Below are 18182 nucleotides of genomic sequence, written 5' to 3'. Positions count from 1 at the left end.
CTCTAGAACTCTTTTCTATTTGAACATATCTGATTATTTCCTGAAGAAAAACTCTTAAGAAATATAATTATAAATTTTAATAATCCTCAATTTAATGGCACTGTGTTTGGGGAGAATTAGGTGAACCTAAACTCTCATAGAGCCCAAATAATAGGATATTCAGGAGAAAATGGTAAGCCACAGTTACTCTGATAGCCTTTTCAGTAATCCAGCATTCTGATTGGATTTTAAATGGCCTAGTCTTTAACATCACTTTAATGTAAGTGTATCCAGGTTCTAACATAGTGTGGTTGCTCAGTATATAACAGATATTTGTTTTGACAGATAGTGTCATTAGAAACTGAGTCATTCATTTCTTGTTACTGTTCTCAGAGATACCTGAGACAGTCTGAACACCCAATTCTCATGCACAGAACAGCTTTTAGAGCCTAATATCCTACACACATCTGGGTCACTGATGCTGTGAAAACATTCCACTTTACCATGACCCCACTGAATAAAAGAAAAGGAAAAATTTAAGAGAAAAGAAAATTCCTACATAGTGCAGAGGGATTCTATTGTGCTCTAGGATAATCAACAAATTTTGCTTTTACTGTTGAATTTCAAACTATGTCTGGTATGTTGTTCTTTTGGATGTACCTTGCAGTAGCTATTGGCTATAAGGTGAAAGATAACTGGTAGTTCTCTCTCTCCCTCCCCCCCTTTCCCTCTTTCCCTCTGTGCGTTTGTGTTCGTGTCTCATGTCTATTTTTTCAAATACGCGATTTGGTTCATTTCAGTCATTTTTAGCATCCACAAATATTTAGTCAAGTATTTAATCATCTCGTGAAATACTTCACAGATTCGTCATATGAAATAAGTGGTTTCTCTTTAGTGCTAAGTCATAGCAAATTATCATCGTTTTTTAGGTTGATTTTGTAGAGTGTTAAATGCTATTTAAATTTCACTTCAATATGAAGCCATTTATTTTTCTCCTAATCACTTAAAATAGCAAGAACTAATCAACTGAAGTTTTTCTCCTTTTTATGAATACATCAGTCTACTCCGGACTCACGTGCATGTTTCTGCCTTTAGGTCAGTGGGAACTTTTCCCAGCTATGTGTTTTTTTTTTCCCCCCTTCATTCCTAATTTCTCTCAGGAACAAATGGCAGCATAGTTAAATGTTAGAAACTTGTTGCTGAAGGTGCTAACCTAAACATCAGTGCCAGGATACGACTGAAACTTAATAGACTAATTAATTTGTCCACTGCACCTCTGACCTGGGAATTATGTACAATGGGCTATACTTTGAGAACTGAGAGTCTGGGATCCAAAATAGAGAAAATGCAACTTTTGTGTGCTTTACACATCAACATGCAATTAATATTGGGTTCTTTTAGGAAACAGATTCTGAAAATGTAGCTTTATCCCAAGTAAGATACTACAAGATTCTGTGTGCCTTTTTGTTTCAGTTTTCTTCTTTTATATTTTATAGTAGTACTGAACAAAGCCCTCACATTATTTGATCCAAATATCCTTCTGACCTCCAGAGGAGCCAACTTATAGACTCCCACAATTTCTGTATTATCTGTTCCAGTGTAGTATGCTCATTAACAACCACAGTCACTTCTAGAAAAAAATAGGAACTTGACGCTTGAGTGACATTTAAAAAAAGTGTTTATGTTATGAATTCCTGACTGTGCTATTTATGCTTCTATCAGTAAGAAGATTAACTTTATTAATTTTATTTCCCCTTATATTCCTTTTCTCCCTTCTTCATTTTAGAGACAGTTTAAATATTCTTCAAGGGCGGTTAACATTTGACTGCCACTGAATTCACTATCAGTGCTGGATAGAAGCCAAAATGAAAAAAATCTGTTTATGTTAGCCTGTCAATGTCTGGTTATGCATCTCTCTGGGTCTTGTGAACTCACAGAAGTACCAAATAAACCCTTTTCTGTTAGGATTTTATTTACAGCAGAGTTTTAATATTTTGGTAGTTTGTGGATTTGGAAGCACTCATTAGGCCACCAAATGTCTGTTGAGCACAGGGCAGGCACTCTTCTAGACACTGCTGATAAAGTGGTGAACAAGACTGATGCTTCCCAGCTCTATGGAGGCTTACGGTCCAGTAGCAATAGTCATACACAAAGAGTAATAATGTAACTCAAGACAAGGCTGCTTATTATGTACACAGTGAAACAAGCTGAAAGGACAGAGAGTGACTGGAAGATGTGTGAGATGCTGTTGTAGCCAAAATATTCAGTGAATAGCTTTCAGGGAGGCAGTATTAGAGCTGAGAACTAAAGGATGAGGTGGTAGCCTTTGGGTAGATGGCGTTTTCATTCGGTTATTGGCAATCACTTTACCAAAAGGAAAATGCAAGATTTCATATACTTTTCAGTGAAGGCATAGTGCATAGATATAGTAGATGCTCACAGGATATTAGGATGAACAGAATAAATAGATACTGGCATATGATTTGAGAGGAAAATGCTTTACCTTTCTAAAGTTATGTTGCTTCCAGTAGTGGAGTGAAAGTTTTAGGTTTTGTGTGCATGTTGTTGTTGAAATGTAATGTGAACCTCACATTGCATTTTCTTCCATTTATTTACTTATTTAATAGGTTTCAGCGTGGTCAAGAGAGTGAAGGTATCTGACGTGGATGCACTGCGCATAATCATCAAGAACGTTGTTTACTTCAGTTATCAGTGGCCTGTTTATCTGGTTGGTATCCGAAGCAAGTCAGATTTGCCATGATACTTCACCTCATGGTAATTAAATTATTGATTTTAAGGGAAGAACCATAAAATGAGTTTGTGTGTCAAGTTATATACAGGCAATTCACCATATGTCTAACCAGGTCACGTAAAGGTTAGTTAAGGTGTTAAAGCAGTAATTTGAAATCTGGGGTAGGGGCTAAAGGGGAGGTACTAGTGAAGGCAGGAAGTCAAGTTGTATAGAGGCCAAACAGAAAGAGTGACGTAGACTCTGTTTACTGCCTTGAAGTGAATTTTCTTTGTACCCATTTCAAAAGAAAACTTGATGAACAGGTATGTTGGCAGTGTCTTCACTTTGACAGGTTGGGGTGGGTGGGGGAGACGGAATTCTGTTATCTCTGCACACTTAGTGTTTGAAAGACATTCCAAGATCAGTAGGTGGATAAACTTGGTTTCCAGTTGAGGCTTTCAAATGTTCATCTCGGCCTGTTTTTTCTTGTTCATACACTGAGAACTACAGTTATAAAGATAGAAGAAATATTTATTCACAAACTAAGAATGGATTTGACTTTCAGTAAAGATTCATGTTAAATGTCCACGTCGCACAGTCTTTCCTTGGCTTGCCTCTCTTCTCACTCAGTTTGTTTTCGTCCACACCTATACTTTCAGTGATCATGATTCCATTTCTTGCACCCCTTTTCTCATATCCTCATCATTTCTCAGTTATACTTTAAAATAGCTTCCTAACATCTGTCTACTTTTCCCCTTTCCAAACTGTCTACCGTTTCAGGAGCAGCAGGGATATCTGATCCTACCACGCTCTCATCCATGACCTTTAATGCTTCCAGGATTACATCCTGTAGCATACAGGGCCCTTCAGCTTCATCAAATCCTTACCTGCCATTCTGTCCTTGTCACTGCCCTTTCCCTCCCTACATTATAGCCTGTTGACTTTTAATGGTTCCTCAGTTTATCTGCTGGCTCATTCATTCATGATTCTGTCCTTTGGCACAGTGCTGCTTCCTCTTTCTGGAATGTCATTCCGACCTCTTCTCTTGTTTGCCTGGCGAAGTTTTATTTATCCTTCATGATTCTATTTGAAGGAAATATTTTTTCGTCTGTGATGCTTTCCTTGGCAGAGTTTGGTTCTTCCCCTCTGTCTTCTCCTAATGCCTTGACTACAGCTCTGACTTGATTCTCAATGTCAATGTTTTCATGGCTCCCTCACAGTACTCAGTAAACCCTCTGGGGACAGACACCGCCTTCTGTTTTCTTCTTCATCCCCAGCCTTCAGCGCACTAGCTAGCAGTGATTCAGCTGTCACGCACTGAATGAATAAATTGATGACTGCTTTGTGTTTTAGCACCATGCTATTTATAGTGTAGGAAAAATTCTAAGAATATGATTTAGTTCCTGTTTTCAATCAGGTTGTGATTTTATTTGGTGCACAAGATGTAAACACATGAAATAATTGGGAACACAAGATAAAGCATAGTATACAAAGGAATTATGTGTATTTTGAAAGTTTAACATATACACACATAATACACATGGTGGTTTGGAGGAAGGGCAAAGATCAAGTTTAAGTTATGAGATAAGGTTCTTGGACTAGATAAAAGTTTCATGGGATAGTGAGGGAGTTGAGGTTGGTTCGTGGTCTGAGGCATGAGCAAAGTGTTGGTTATTGGATTGATGAGTCCTTTTCCTGTGCATGTTTTGTCTAGCTTATTTTTAGTAAGTCTTAGATAGGTTTACTGTATAGGCAAATGTTGAATATTTTTATTTTGTAAAGGGCCAAAAATCAAATAGGGGAAATTAGAACAATGCATGAAAGTTGAGGTGGATACTAGGTATGTATTGGAAAGGGATTAATCCATATGAAACAGAATCTGGGCTGAATAAAGTTCTACAGGCAGATGCCCAAGTAGGAAATGGAATGATTGACAGAATCATCTTATAATGGCAGTGGGGTAAGACCTCTCTTTAGCTTGCTTCTAAAGAATAGTTGTGAACAGTATTTACTGGGGTCAAAGATGTTATGTCTAGAACATTCTTTACCCTCATGGGGAAAATGAAAAGAAAACCAGAGATAACAAAAACAAGCCAAATTCATTAGTTATCAGGGGAACAGTGAGAAAGGGTTTAAACTGAGTTGGGGCACGACTGTTTGATGGGAGAGAAACCATCTTCCTGGGGAGTCAAAAGAGAGAATACCAGTGGGAAGGTGTAGAAGGTTCACAAATTGAGCAAGTAATTATGTAGGGCTCTAAAGGCTGAAATCTATAACCACAATGTTTAACTGTACATTTCTCACTTGTCTATTAGTTTCCTGAGTACATTGAAGATAATGCTGCCTCAGCCTAGGATATGTGAGGCAGAAAGAAAGTTAGGGAACTCTAAGCCATGTTGTTTCCCTTGGGTCCTGAGGTCCCTGGCTGGTCATCTCCTCTGCACATTCCATAGTCTTCCTATGTGCATTTTGTAGATGATGTTCAGAGTTTTTAGTTGTCGTTGTCTAGTGGGAGAAACAGGAAGAAATACTTATATCCATCTCAGTCCAGAATCACTTATAATTTTTAAAGCTCCTGTTTGGTCCTTGCAATTTAGGATTAGAGCGTGCTGAATTGATAGCTTTTCAAACATAGGGAGGTAGTAGTGGCTTCAAGTTGCTGCGTATTTCTAGGCACCAAAAGACAGACTCTGATAATAGCTACATTTACCATATGCCAAACCCTCTTTTAAAGCACATCATAATTTCCACAATACACTGTTTCTACCTCAACCCTATGTTGAAGGGAAACTAGGGCAAAGAGAGGTTTTTAAGCTTTGCCCAAGACCCCAGACCATCTGATAACATAAACTCAACTTTTAGTCACTGTGTCCCCTTTACTGTTTGACGAATACATTTTTTTAGGACTCTGGCATCGTAAATTGGGAATCACCAACTTTCAGCAAAGGATTAAGGAAATTGGTGATGGAACCAGAAGCTTAAAGTGATAGATTGAGAATTCTGTATGTGAGCCAAAAAGAACTACAACTACAAATTTAAGTTTTTCCCACACTTCTCCTTTGCGGTAGAATAATTTTTACAGCTTTTATAATTAGGGAGTAACCAACACTATGAGTTAAAACCAGGGTAATAACTGAACTCTTCAACATAGAAGTAATAGTTCTTGACAGTATGGTGGTCTGTGATGTTATTAGGTTGTCATGAAAACTTAAACTACAATTTGAAAGTGGGCCTGAGGGCCCATTGTACTTGCACATTTGTAAATTTTCCTAGACTAATGTAGTATGAGTTTCTTTACTTTGTCAAGTTTGTAAAATTCATAAGCTTTGTCACTTAAAGTCAGGTCCAAAGCAAACTGAAAACTAACATTTGATATCTAGCCATAGCTTTCTTATTTTCTCTTAATTTCTTGCTGGAAACAATCGGTAGAGGTGGCATATTACTAACACAATTTGGTAATATGTAGCAAAAAATCTCATTTGTTATTTTCCAGTTTTTAGGGTTAGTGGTTATATTTTCAGATTTTCATAGTTTGATATAACTGTTTTTAGATATTACCTAGGAAAATGTCTTGTTTTGGTGTGACACGTTTGAAAGCCAAAGCCATTTTAGGATACTTTTGCCACAATTGAAGGAATCCAGCCGTCCTGTAAGTACCTGGTGAATTTCAACAGTATTCTGGTTAGTCAGTGTGGTCAGTGCTTCAAGTTGAATTGTTTGTTTTGAATCAGATACTATTACAAATTAATCTAATACTACCCTCCCCCCTCTTTTTTTTTTTGTCCAGAAACGAAGCCAACAATACTAATGCATGGTGGGGGGGTTATTATGATGATGATGTAAAAACCAAACATTTATGAAATAACAAAGCAAGAATTGTTCAAGACACAGACACTGGGTCTGGTTAGTTTTTCCACCTGACTTCTTATAAATTCAGGCTTCTGCAGCATTGCTTATGATATTTTCAACATGTCATAGTTCCTGATGATAAAAATTTCTGTAGTTTTGCCAGAGCTTTAAGTTTTTAAAGATTTTTTTCTTTTGCCTTTATCACAAGTGTTGAACATGTGAAGAAGTAAACATTACTGAGTTGTACAATACGTATGGGCTGAATTTCTATGAGGCTGCTGGATTGCTAGTCAACTTAGGTTATTACTCATTTCAGCGTTTCTTTACCATATCGTTAGCTATGCACTAAGGCCACTGTAATCGCACCAAACTCGTTCCTCTCCTTTATGCTGAATTGAATGTATTACCAAGTTCTGTTACTCATCCTCTTTTGATCTCCGGAGTTCACCCCTAAAGTGCATTCTCGTTTTCATAATCCTCTCAAGGCTTTCATCCTTGAATGACTGGATTTTGGCACAGATAGTTAACTGATTTCTCTGCTTGCTTTTTTCCAACTCCCTGTGGAAAAGTTGATCTGAATTTTAAGGTACATGGTAGTAGGTACATTATAAGGATGCAGTAGATGCTTATTGATTGGTTAGAAACAAGTTCTCAGAGGTAGAAAGTCAGATGCTTTATTCGAATGTTGGAACTTTAATGATTGAAGCCATATTTTATTTATTTTTTTGGTTTGGTGAAAAATCTTATGAAATTCAACTAGGTTCTTTCTTTACACGCCTTCTACACTTTAGTTGTGAAATGTACACTCTGGCTCTCCTATAGGTGATGAAAGAAAAAAAAAGTGCTGGTTATTAACTTTGAGTAAACATTTAGTAGTTCAAAATAGTAAAGTTGAAAGTAATATTTTCTTTACAGAGGTTTTCCATTTTTGTCTGTAAAATGTAGACATTTAAAAAGATTAAAAATTATGGTGAAAGTTAGCAGATGGTGTGGGCCACATAAACAAGTAAAAGAAAGAAAAATTAGCATTTTATAGTACTTTCTTACATCCGTGAGATTGTTGAATTGAATTGATAACGATTCGTTTTGGGGAGCTTATTTTCAGTGCGTGGCTTTCTGTGCTCAAGAAGAAAAATAAAATGTTAATCTAATTCTAGTTTGTTGCTTTTTCATCAGAGTCTTTGAGCAAATTTAAAATTGTCTGAAAAGTGTGCAGTGAGAGCTGTGTGAACAGTCTTTGCTTCTGTTGTTTTGTGTTTCACACATCACTCATCCATGCCCAACAGGTGTTCTGCCAGCTGTGCCCAAAACGTTTCACATGATTTAGAATCTGTTTCCACGCTTACCTTGTACAGGGGCTATTTGCTGTAAAAGGAGTTCTCTGATTACATAGTTCTTTGGCACAGGTGAAGGACTAGAAGACAGAAAAGCGAGTCGGATTTGAGTTCTACCTGCCTGTCGTTGTTGCTTCAGAAAGAGGAGGAGGCGGTAGGATGAGGATTGGTTTTCTGTAGCCCTGACGCTGCTCAATTGATTTTTCTTTTCTTCTTCTGTACTTTGGCATGTATATTATATTGTGGCAAGGAAGAACTTAAATGCAGTCAGAGTAACTTTATTTTCACAGCTGCGTGAAGATGCAGTGAAGGAGTTGGAATTCTCAGAGATTTTAGAGCTATGTGGCCTATTAAAATAGAGGAAAAGAATCTCTACATTTCACCACTTCGATGAAGAAGTAAAAAATATGTAAGGTATTTTCTATCTGTGAAGTTAACTGATTAGTGATCATAACTGACTGGGAACATGTAGGAAATTTTGTGAGTATATTGTACTCCTGTCAAGATAGTAAACAAACTTTAGAACTTCAGAATATTTATGTTTCATGCTGCTGAGATTAAACTGTTCTTGGTTTACTTACAATTAATCAACCAAAGAAACAAGTCTCAATAGGCAGTAAATTAAACAGAGCCATTTTCATGCTCATAAGTAGGGTTTGCCTTCAGCCATAAATAATCATGGTTGAAACATTTCATTTTCAAACTGTAGTTATGTGTAACAGATACTATGTTTAAATGTCATCTTATAGCTAATATCACATTTAACTGTTGCTGCCGCTTTATGGTATACCATTATTGTACTGAATTCTAGCCTCAGAGTGTAACACCGAATATAAGTGGGTGTTAAGAATTTTTACCTTAGAGTTGCAGGCATACGATAGAGTATGTCCATGCAGATAAAATGGTCATATGTGCAACCCTGAGGATATGTTTGCATTTTGTGAACAAAATAAAACTGATTAGGAGCTAGGGATTGTCTAATACTTTCTCCGCATATTGTACTGTATTGTAGAACAGCTGTGATCTGAAGCACTGCAGTATCCTCAATCAGCAAACCTTCCACTCTGAAACTTTTACTTTTCCCTATTACTAGAAAATAAAACAGCTAGACCTCTTCATTCCAAAGAATATCTCAGTATAATGCAGTAGTCTCGTATGGCGGAGAAAAGAGCTGGCCCCGGAGTCGGTTGTCCTGAATGTGAATTCTCACTCTTCCGTTCACTACTTGTCTTTACCTGTAAATGAGGATAATAATAATAGTACCTAACACATAGGTTTGTTTGAATGTTAAATGAATTAACATGTGTTCAGTGCATAGGACAGCGCCCTGCCTAAGCAAGTCTGGCTGAACTGTCATCATTCAGAGGCTTGGTCCTCCCATACCTGAAGACTGTAGGTTGAGAAATACTATTGTGGGGAAGTGGAACTTCATATATTGTCATTTCTTATGGTTTTCATTTTTAAAGTGAAGGGAATTGAAATGGAGTGCTGTTAAATGAATCGTTTAAGGTTAAACAAGTAATTAGTGGCAGATTTGGAACTGGAATCTAGGCCTTTTTCAGTGTTCGGCATCTGCTCTGTTCTTATCTCAAGAGCATTGAAATCATTTTAATAGTTGTCTTTTGATGCTCAAAATTTCTCTTTTCTTTAATTTTTAATTTCATGAAAATAGTTAAAATGTTGCAGATGTATACAGTAGAAACTATTTAATATTCGTATATCTCTAAAATCCCTTTAAAAATTCTCACTTGGAAAATGGTTTGTATGTCTTGTTATACAAGAATAATAAAATAAGGAAACCAGCCTTCTTTTGTACATCTTCTCTTCTATCTGCCAGGGTCTGGAGCTACTTAACATTCTGTGCCATAACAAGTGATAGCAGTTTTTAAATTCATAGGTTAGCTCTTAAAATTAATAATGTATTATTGCTTTGCATTTCTCTGGAGGCCAGGATTCAATTTATCACACTTCCTGTGTAGATACATATTATAGCTAAAGAGAAATTGTTTCGTTTGTTTAGATGACCTTGTATAGTTTCCTTCAAGAGCCTGATGATTTATATTGTAATTTTTGCAAAGCTTGGTGTTCACAGTAGGGTGTCAGTTAGATGGTGATGTTCGTGCTTTGTGGGTAGTTCCAGTGGTTAAGTGAAGCTTCCTGAAGACAGAACTATAAATATAGGTCCTAATCACCTGCCCTCAGTGATTTTTTTTTTTTTGTACTGAACTTTTTTGCCTTATTGTGATGCTACCGCAATGTTTATAGTGCAACCTATATACCTGCATTGGCTGGAGAGATTGAATGGCTTGGCTGTCTGGGACATGTAATAGATTCCAGCCTTTTTCCGTGACATCATTATTATAACAGACTTCTTTGAGAATATGAACAGCAGCTGTGCACTTTGGTGAGTTTTACATTATGAACCATAACAACCTTTTCAGCTCTATACAAGTGATAGGGCAGCTTGATGCTTAACAAATGAAGCCAGGCTCTGAGCTGTGAAACTGTTAACAGATCTAGTAATGACATGGGCCCCATGTATGGAACATTTCATAATACAACTGGGGAAACCAGGGGTGACCGTCATTTAGCACATTGGCTAAAAGGTTTTTCTCTACCTCTTATTCAGTATAACTTCACAGAATCAATAAGAAATTGACTTGTAGTTTGTGTCAATAGATGTAGCATATCTTCAGTTGAATTTTATTTTGAAAATATCAGGTTTTCCAGCATTTGAGCGTTCCATTTCCAGCCTTTAAATAGAAAAAAAGCAAGTATTATTTTCCTCGAAGGTTAAAAAAAAAGCTTACTTTTACCATAAAGGTAAGAATCTAACGTGATGATATGAAAAAAATATCTTGATTAAAACATCTATGGATTATGTTTGTGTAGGAAAATAAATATATCTATTTCTAATCTGTGTAATAGTAAAGCAGAAATAAATAATTTTAGCAGAGAAATTTATATAACTGTTACAGGCCTACCTTTAAAATTCTTTATTGTATCTTATCAGACTTTTTCTTTATGAATAATAATTTATTACTGTGATTTGCAGTGACAAACTGTATGCCTTCCATGTGTCTGCTTTTTGTTGTAAAAAAATTAATAACTTGGAAATAATGTCTTTTCCTGGGATATGTAAAATTCTGCACAGTGTTTTAAACAAGAAAGATCAAAATTCCTGAGATAGGAAAATTTTTAGAAGAATATCCTTTATAATTCCCTATTTCATTAAAATTTATACTATGAGAATAACAATGATCTCACAAATAATCATGTACAATCCTTGCTAAAAGAAGTGAGTACTTACTGGGCATATACCCAGAGAAAACCATAATTCAAAAAGACACATACATCCCAATGTTCGTTGCAGCTCTGTTTACAATAGCCAGGTCATGGAAGCAACCTAAATGCCCATCGACAGATGAGTGGAAAAAGAAGATGTGGTACATATATACAATGGAATATTACTCAGACATAAAAAGGAACGAAATTGGGTCATTTGTAGAGACGTGGATGGATCTAAAAGAGAAAAATATCGTATATTAACGCATATATGTGGAACCTAGAAAAATGGTACAGACGAACTGGTTTGCAGGGCAGAAATAGAGACACAGATGTAGAGAACAAATGTATGGACACCAAGGAGGGGGAAGTGGTGGGGTGTGTGTGTGATGAATTGGGAGATTGGGATTGACACATATACACTAATATGTATAAAATGGATAACTAATAAGAACCTGCCATATAAAAAATAAATAAAAATTCAAAAGAAAAGCCACTGATAGAGACCAATGAATATATCCATAAGTATGAATTACCTGTTTTAATATAACAAAAATTGTACCTATTATCTACTCATAGTTTAAACGTTGAATTTCTGAAATTTCTTTTGGCTTTGTATCAAGCATGTTTCCTCCTGTAACAAGAAACTGTAAAGTTGCCTTTTAAAAATATTACTTTTTTTCTAATTGCAAAGGTAATATATTTTAATTATAAATTGTAGCAATAGGTAACATAAAAAATTGATCCCCCCCCATTCAGAGAAAATCAATGTTAATTGTTAGCTAGGGTCTCACATATTTTTTTTCAGTGTACATCCTATGTTTTGAACCTTCTTTTTCTTCCTCTTTATATTCGAGCATCTTTCCACGTCACTACAATAAAGTTCTAAAAGGTGGAATAATGGAAATAGGTGATTTTGAATCTGGTGAAGAAAGACCTTTTAATTGATAGAAAAGAACTATGCTAGTTATCTCTGCCTCTCATTTATATTTTCCTCATATATTAGCATTCAAAGGCAACTATAATTTTTTTAAAATCACAATTATGTTAACCTTTTAAAAGAAAAATACTTGGGCTTCCCTGGTGGCGCAGTGGTTGAGAGTCCGCCTGCCGATGCAGGGGATGCGGGTTCGTGCCCCGGTCTGGGAAGATCCCACATGCCGTGGAGCGGCTGGGCCCATGAGCCATGGCCGCTGAGCCTGCGCATCCGGAGCCTGTGCTCTGCAACAGGAGAGGCCACAACAGTGAGAGGCCCACGTACCGCAAAAAAAAAAAAAAAAATACTTGGTTTCATTATCAAGTACAGAAGAATGTGCCACAGACTGCTTAATGTCACTTTTGCAGGGTTTTGTTTTGTTGTTTTTTTTTTGTCTCCAGTTTCTGCTGAGTACTTGGAAATGGTTGCTTTTTTTTTCCCCAGAAATCTTATTGTGGGGGAAAAAACAGTCTCATTTAGACTTTGGTTTTAGTATTTGCCATTATATTTCTTTGCTCATTGCCATTAAAATATTAGTTCATATTCCCTTTATAGAATGTATTTTTACAGTAAGGTAGAGGCATCTTAAGCTAGTTCAGCTTTTACTAGCAGAAAAGAGTACCTGACATAGGCTTTCAGTTAATTTCCTTTTATAAGAGCCGGAGATTACAAAGGTGAACCTACTCAGATTTATGAAATTCTTATCGAACTGACCGATACTTGGAGGTTTGAGACATGATATTTTAGTGGGGGAAAAAAAGGAGTTTTGGATTTGTAATCATACCTGTTAGAGGCTTACAGATTGCTAGATCTTCACCCTCACAAGTTCCTTACATAACTTTCTTAACCAAGACTCAATTTTCTCATCTGCCAAATGGATGTGTTAATTCCTATGTGATGGAATTGCTGAGAATAAAATGACTTCTGAAAAATAAGTATCAGACTTAATATTAAGTCTTAATAAATGTTATTTTTCTCAAATAAAGTTTTCCAGCCTCTAAATAGAAGCATGAATAAGCACATCACATGTGCAGATCATGAAGCCAAAAAGTTCTTGTATGTTTTGTTTTGTTTATTTATATTAAGACTTTATTTTTTAAGAGCAGTTTTAGGGTCCCAGCCAAACTGAGGGGAAGGTATAGAGATTTCCCATATACTCCCCGCCTCCACACATGCATAGCATTCCTCATTATCAACATCCCCCTCCAGAATGGTACATTTGTTACAACTGGTGAACCTACACTGACATAGTATAATCACTCAAAGTTTACAGTTTATATAACAGTTTACTCTCCGTGGTGGTGTACATTCTATGGGTATGGACAAATGTATGACATGCATGTACCCATCACTATGGTATTTTCACTACCCTAAAAATCCTATGTACTCTGCCCGTTCACCCCTTCCCCTGGTAACCACTAATCTTTTTACTGACTCCACAGTTTTGCTTTTTATAGGGCATCGTATACTTGGAATCATACAGTATGTAACCTTTTTGAATTGGCTTCTTTCACTTAATAATATGCATGTAAGTTCCCTCCGTGTCTTTTCATGACTTGAGAACTCATTTCTTTTTAGCACTGAATAGTATTCTGTTTGGATATACTACAGTTTATCCATCTACCTACGACTGAAGGGCATCTTGATGGCTTACGTAGTGTTTTATATTCTTATTTGAGTCTTTTTTTCCTAGTCATTTGAGAAGGATTTAAATAGTACAAATTTACATGTAATAAATATAATCAGTTGTATCTTAACTTTGTAATTCATGGTTCTTACATTTTTCTTAATGCTATTCAGGGAGTTTACAGTATTGCAAATGCAAAATCAAAAATGAAATCACTGTGTAACACAAACTCCAGCTGATCTTGAAAACTAGACCGCATTCTCATCCCACCCTTTATTCAGTATTCCTTGCTTCTCCATTATAATGGGCTGTAACATTTTGCATCTGTAAGAGTTTTTCTATTTCCAGAATATTTTTATGTCCATTCATGAATTCTATCCTGTGACAACTCTGTTTTTAAGCACTTCTCCATGTTGTTTAGACCCTATCCATTGCTGTCATCTTTCCGATGCTGAGCCTTTAGTTCTTCTCTTTGCTGCTGCTTGAATTTTTTTTTCCTCTGGAGAAGAGATTCCTTTGTAATATACAGCTGGTATAGTTACACAGTTCATCCTTATAACATGGGTAGGTTCAGCTCTTTGGGACAGTGCTGTATACACTGTGCTTTTCAGGAACATTCAATGACTTTTTTCTCCCACCCACAGCATAGAGATTAGATGGGAAATGAGCTAAGTACCTTTATCCTTTTTCTTTATTCTTTCTCTTATTAAACCAAACTGGTTTACTCCTTGGGTCCCAGAACAAATCTCGCTCAATACCCTGTCTCGGCTTCGCTGATTCCGTGTTTGAGTGAAGAGTGAGACTGACTATATTTCAGATTTTGATTGTATAAACTGTGCAACTTTGGCTAAATCATTAAACTTTCTACCTCTACGATGCAGATCATTATGGCTGCCACACATGGCTGCTCAGACTGTGTACTGCACAACTCTAGGGACTCTGTTCACATAGATTACAATATTTGGAATGCCCGACATCCTCTGCAGGATTGTTATGAGAATTACATGAGCTCATAAAGAGTAGTTTTACGTAATGATAAAGAGTATGGAGTTGAGAGCCCAAATTGCTGGGATTATAACTCAGCCATTCCACTTATTAGCTGCATGATCTTGTGAGAATCATTTAACCTTTACTGTACCTCACTTCCCGTATTTTTAAGACGGAAACAACAGTGCCTGTCTCATAGGGATAGTTTGAAAATCAAATGTGTTAATATTTATAAAGCACTTAGAATAGTTCCTGGCATCTACTGAACACCTGGTATATGTTAGCTATTTTTCTTACAGTAGGAAAATTATTTACTGTGGCGTTGCTGCTCTGTAACTGGTAGTTCATTACATAAGGTTTATTCTTCACATTTTTGGTCCTTCTGCGTTAGGTCTTTTCTAACCCTTATAGTTGGATTATCTTTTCTTCTTTAGAATTTTACACAGCAGGAATTATATAGTAGGCATGAGATGTAGCTTGGAACTTAATGCTGCTTTATAGTATGCATATTTCTCTTTCTAGAAGACCAGGGCCCTCATCTGTACCTTTAAGGTTTTCTCAGCTTTTATCCCCTTCTGCCTCAACTATGACTGGTGTTGGTGGAAAATGATCCAGTGTTGCTCTCTGCTCTCTAGGGAGTTGCTCTCCTAAGAGTCTGAGGCTTGAGAACCAGAAAGGACAGCAGAAGTGGTAAACTCATGGTCTCTTCTTTTTAAAGCCTTTTATAATCCATTTGATTATTTAAGATTAACATGCTCAACAGTGAACAATTAAAAATGTAATTAAATTCTGTAGTATATGGTCAGACTAACAGAAAGCAGTAGGAATTTAGAAGAAAGCAGTGTCTGTAAGAGCTGGGCTAATGAGAAGAGGCTTCCTGTGGGGTGCAACTTAAATGGAGTTGTATGTGGACTGATGGTGCTGAACTAGACCTTCACACAATGCTGATAATGTTCATGCTTATGTTAATACTAATAGCTGATGGTTACTAATATTAATCCTAAGAGCAAACGCTAATGCAGCTTGCCATGCTAGACATTCTTACTGCTTTACACATATTAACACATTCAGTTCTTACAACAAATCTATGAGGCAGGAACTACTATTATCCCCAGGTTAAAAATAAGGAATTTGATATTGCCAATGGATTTTATTTAGTTGTGATCATGATTACAAATTTAACTTTATTTCACAATAAATGAAAGCCTTTACAGTTTTTCGAGATCCAACATTTTGAAATTATGTTCCATCATACTTTCTTTAATCATGCCTTATAATCTTTCTTTTATTTCTTTTTAAATGAAAGTTGTTTTTATGATAGCTCCCTCCTGATAAAGACATAATATAATTATCAACAACAACACAAAAAGATAAAAGACTTTCCTGGTTTGGAATGTGAGGTAGAGCTTATTTTATAACTTCTTTTATAATTTAGGTCAGCACATCAGATTTTAATGGTTTCTTATTTGTCTGATTAAAAACAACTGGTAAAGCTCATCTCCAGCAAGAAAAAATGGAGTTTTGAGTTTGCAAAATATTTATGGTGGTAGAGTTCTGGATTTAATTTCTAGCTACTTGGGTGCCAGTAACAGACTAGAATTTGCTTTTTAACAACTTAGCTAGACTTAGTGGTACTCTTGTCTAACTTTATAACATAAATTGTGGATCATTGGCAAATCCCATCAGTAGTTTTTTTTGGCAGCCTTTTGGTGGAAATAGACTTTGACTTTTATTATGTTGTTTAAAGGAAAAAAATTGAAATTAATCTATCTTTTTTTTTTTACTCATCAGAGAGACTGTCCTGGTTTCAGTTTACAACTGCGTCTTTTTTTAATGAGCTGTAGGCTGTATTCTTTGTGATATCAAAGAAAATTGTTTAGTTTCTAATAGAAATAGAAATCATTTAAGAGGTAGCTAAAGATGTGCAGACTTGATTGTGGTTTTAAAAAAGTCTTTTCAAGTGTGGATTGCTGTGTTGATGAACACAGGGTTCAGTTGTTATTGGTTTATGCATTTGCCAGAGAAACAAACAATCTGTAGGGCAAGTGTTGTTGAGTTCTCTAATTGGGGCCATATTTCATGTGGGTATTTACCTATCTTTCTTCTCATTCGCAGATCTTGCTGTGGATTAGTTTTAACAGTCCTGTGTTTGAGCATGGCTGTGAAACTCGATACGTTATGCAGGAGGCCTGCCTTCTGTGGTGGTAGTGTGATTATAAAGTGTGAGACTGCTTTCCACTTTATGGACAGACTGTGCCCATGGAGTCTGCCTCTGTTGGGTGGTTTTTTCCTTTTGCAGTGTGTGGGTGGGAGAATGTGTGTAGGAACTCTTTGTGGCTCTTCCTTTCTGTTTTTTTTTTTTTCCTTAGGAGACTTCAGGATGTTTGAAATCAGCATTTGCTCTTTCATTTCTCTCTTGTCTTTCCCCCCCATTGTCTGCACTATAAATGTAGATGAAAACCATCTTCCTTTGACCTACCTTTCCTGTATTACTTTAGCTCATCACAGGGGTGCTTCATAGATGATCTCATGATCATTTTTTACTCAAGTCTAGGAAGTAACACATAACTTCAAATAGTGAACTAAAGTATTTAATCAACTCTAAGATATAATCCGATTTCAGAGATGTCACCGTGTGAAAACATGCCTGTAGGGGTGGTAAAGTGTTATTGATTTAAGATGTACCTTTTTCCAGGATGTCACAATGAAAAACATGCAGGCCGTTGTATCAGTGAAATATGGTAACTTTTATTAGGTCCTGACTACTGTGGGTTATCGCTCATGTTTGATGTGAATTAAGAAGCATAACATGGATGGAACCAAGGTAAACCTATGTGTGCTGAAGTCCATTCTTTGATCATTTTGAAAACAGGTCTTTTAAATGGGCCATTTATTAATTAATTAAGCTGACTACTACATGTGTTCTTAAAATACATACGAAAGAAAAAAAGAAAAGGAAGAAAAGCTTTCTACTTCTCAACCTATCAGTTCGTCACCCATCAGCATTCTACTCAGAAAGTAGTACTAGTGGTAATAAGGTTATCTTTGGATCATTCACATATGGTCAGCGAAATATGGTGTTTAATATCATGAGCTTCAGAGGAAAGCAGACCTAGGCTCTACTTTGTGCTGGGGTCTACTTGGAGACCTTGAGCAAATTGTTTCATTTCTTTCATTTTTCTCAGATAATAACCATACTTAACACACAGAGCTGTGTTGAGGGTTAAATGATTAATATAAGGAAGACACTTTACACAGTGAGCACATGGCAGAGATGGTAGTCTGCTAGGGTGGCCAAAACAGCATAGCACAGACTGGGTGGCTTAACAACAGAAATTGCTTTTGTCACAGTTTTGGAGGCTAGAAGTCCAAGGTCAGCGTGCAGGCATCGGAGGCTTCTTTGCCTGAGCTTGC

At 36.4% G+C, this 18182-nt stretch overlaps 1 protein-coding gene across 6 annotated transcripts in view; it reads left to right on the top strand.

Annotated features, from left to right (window-relative positions):
* Window positions 1-18182, top strand: part of BMPR1B (bone morphogenetic protein receptor type 1B) — a 418867-nt gene that overhangs the window by 189867 nt on the left and 210818 nt on the right. The window contains exon 2 of one of the 6 annotated variants that reach the window (XM_033857383.2): window positions 2607-2707. The exons of 4 other annotated variants lie outside the window; for them this stretch is intronic. The gene's annotated coding sequence lies outside the window, so the exon portion shown is untranslated. Of the gene's footprint in view, window positions 1-2606; window positions 2755-18182 lie in introns of all 6 variants that reach the window. One more of the 6 variants, XM_033857382.2, reaches the window with a different exon arrangement.

This window comes from Tursiops truncatus, chromosome 5 (assembly GCF_011762595.2).
Source record: "Tursiops truncatus isolate mTurTru1 chromosome 5, mTurTru1.mat.Y, whole genome shotgun sequence".
Classification (NCBI taxonomy): Eukaryota; Metazoa; Chordata; class Mammalia; order Artiodactyla; family Delphinidae; genus Tursiops; species Tursiops truncatus.
Note: the sequence above shows the minus strand (reverse complement) of the source record. Positions and strands in the feature narration are given on the sequence as shown.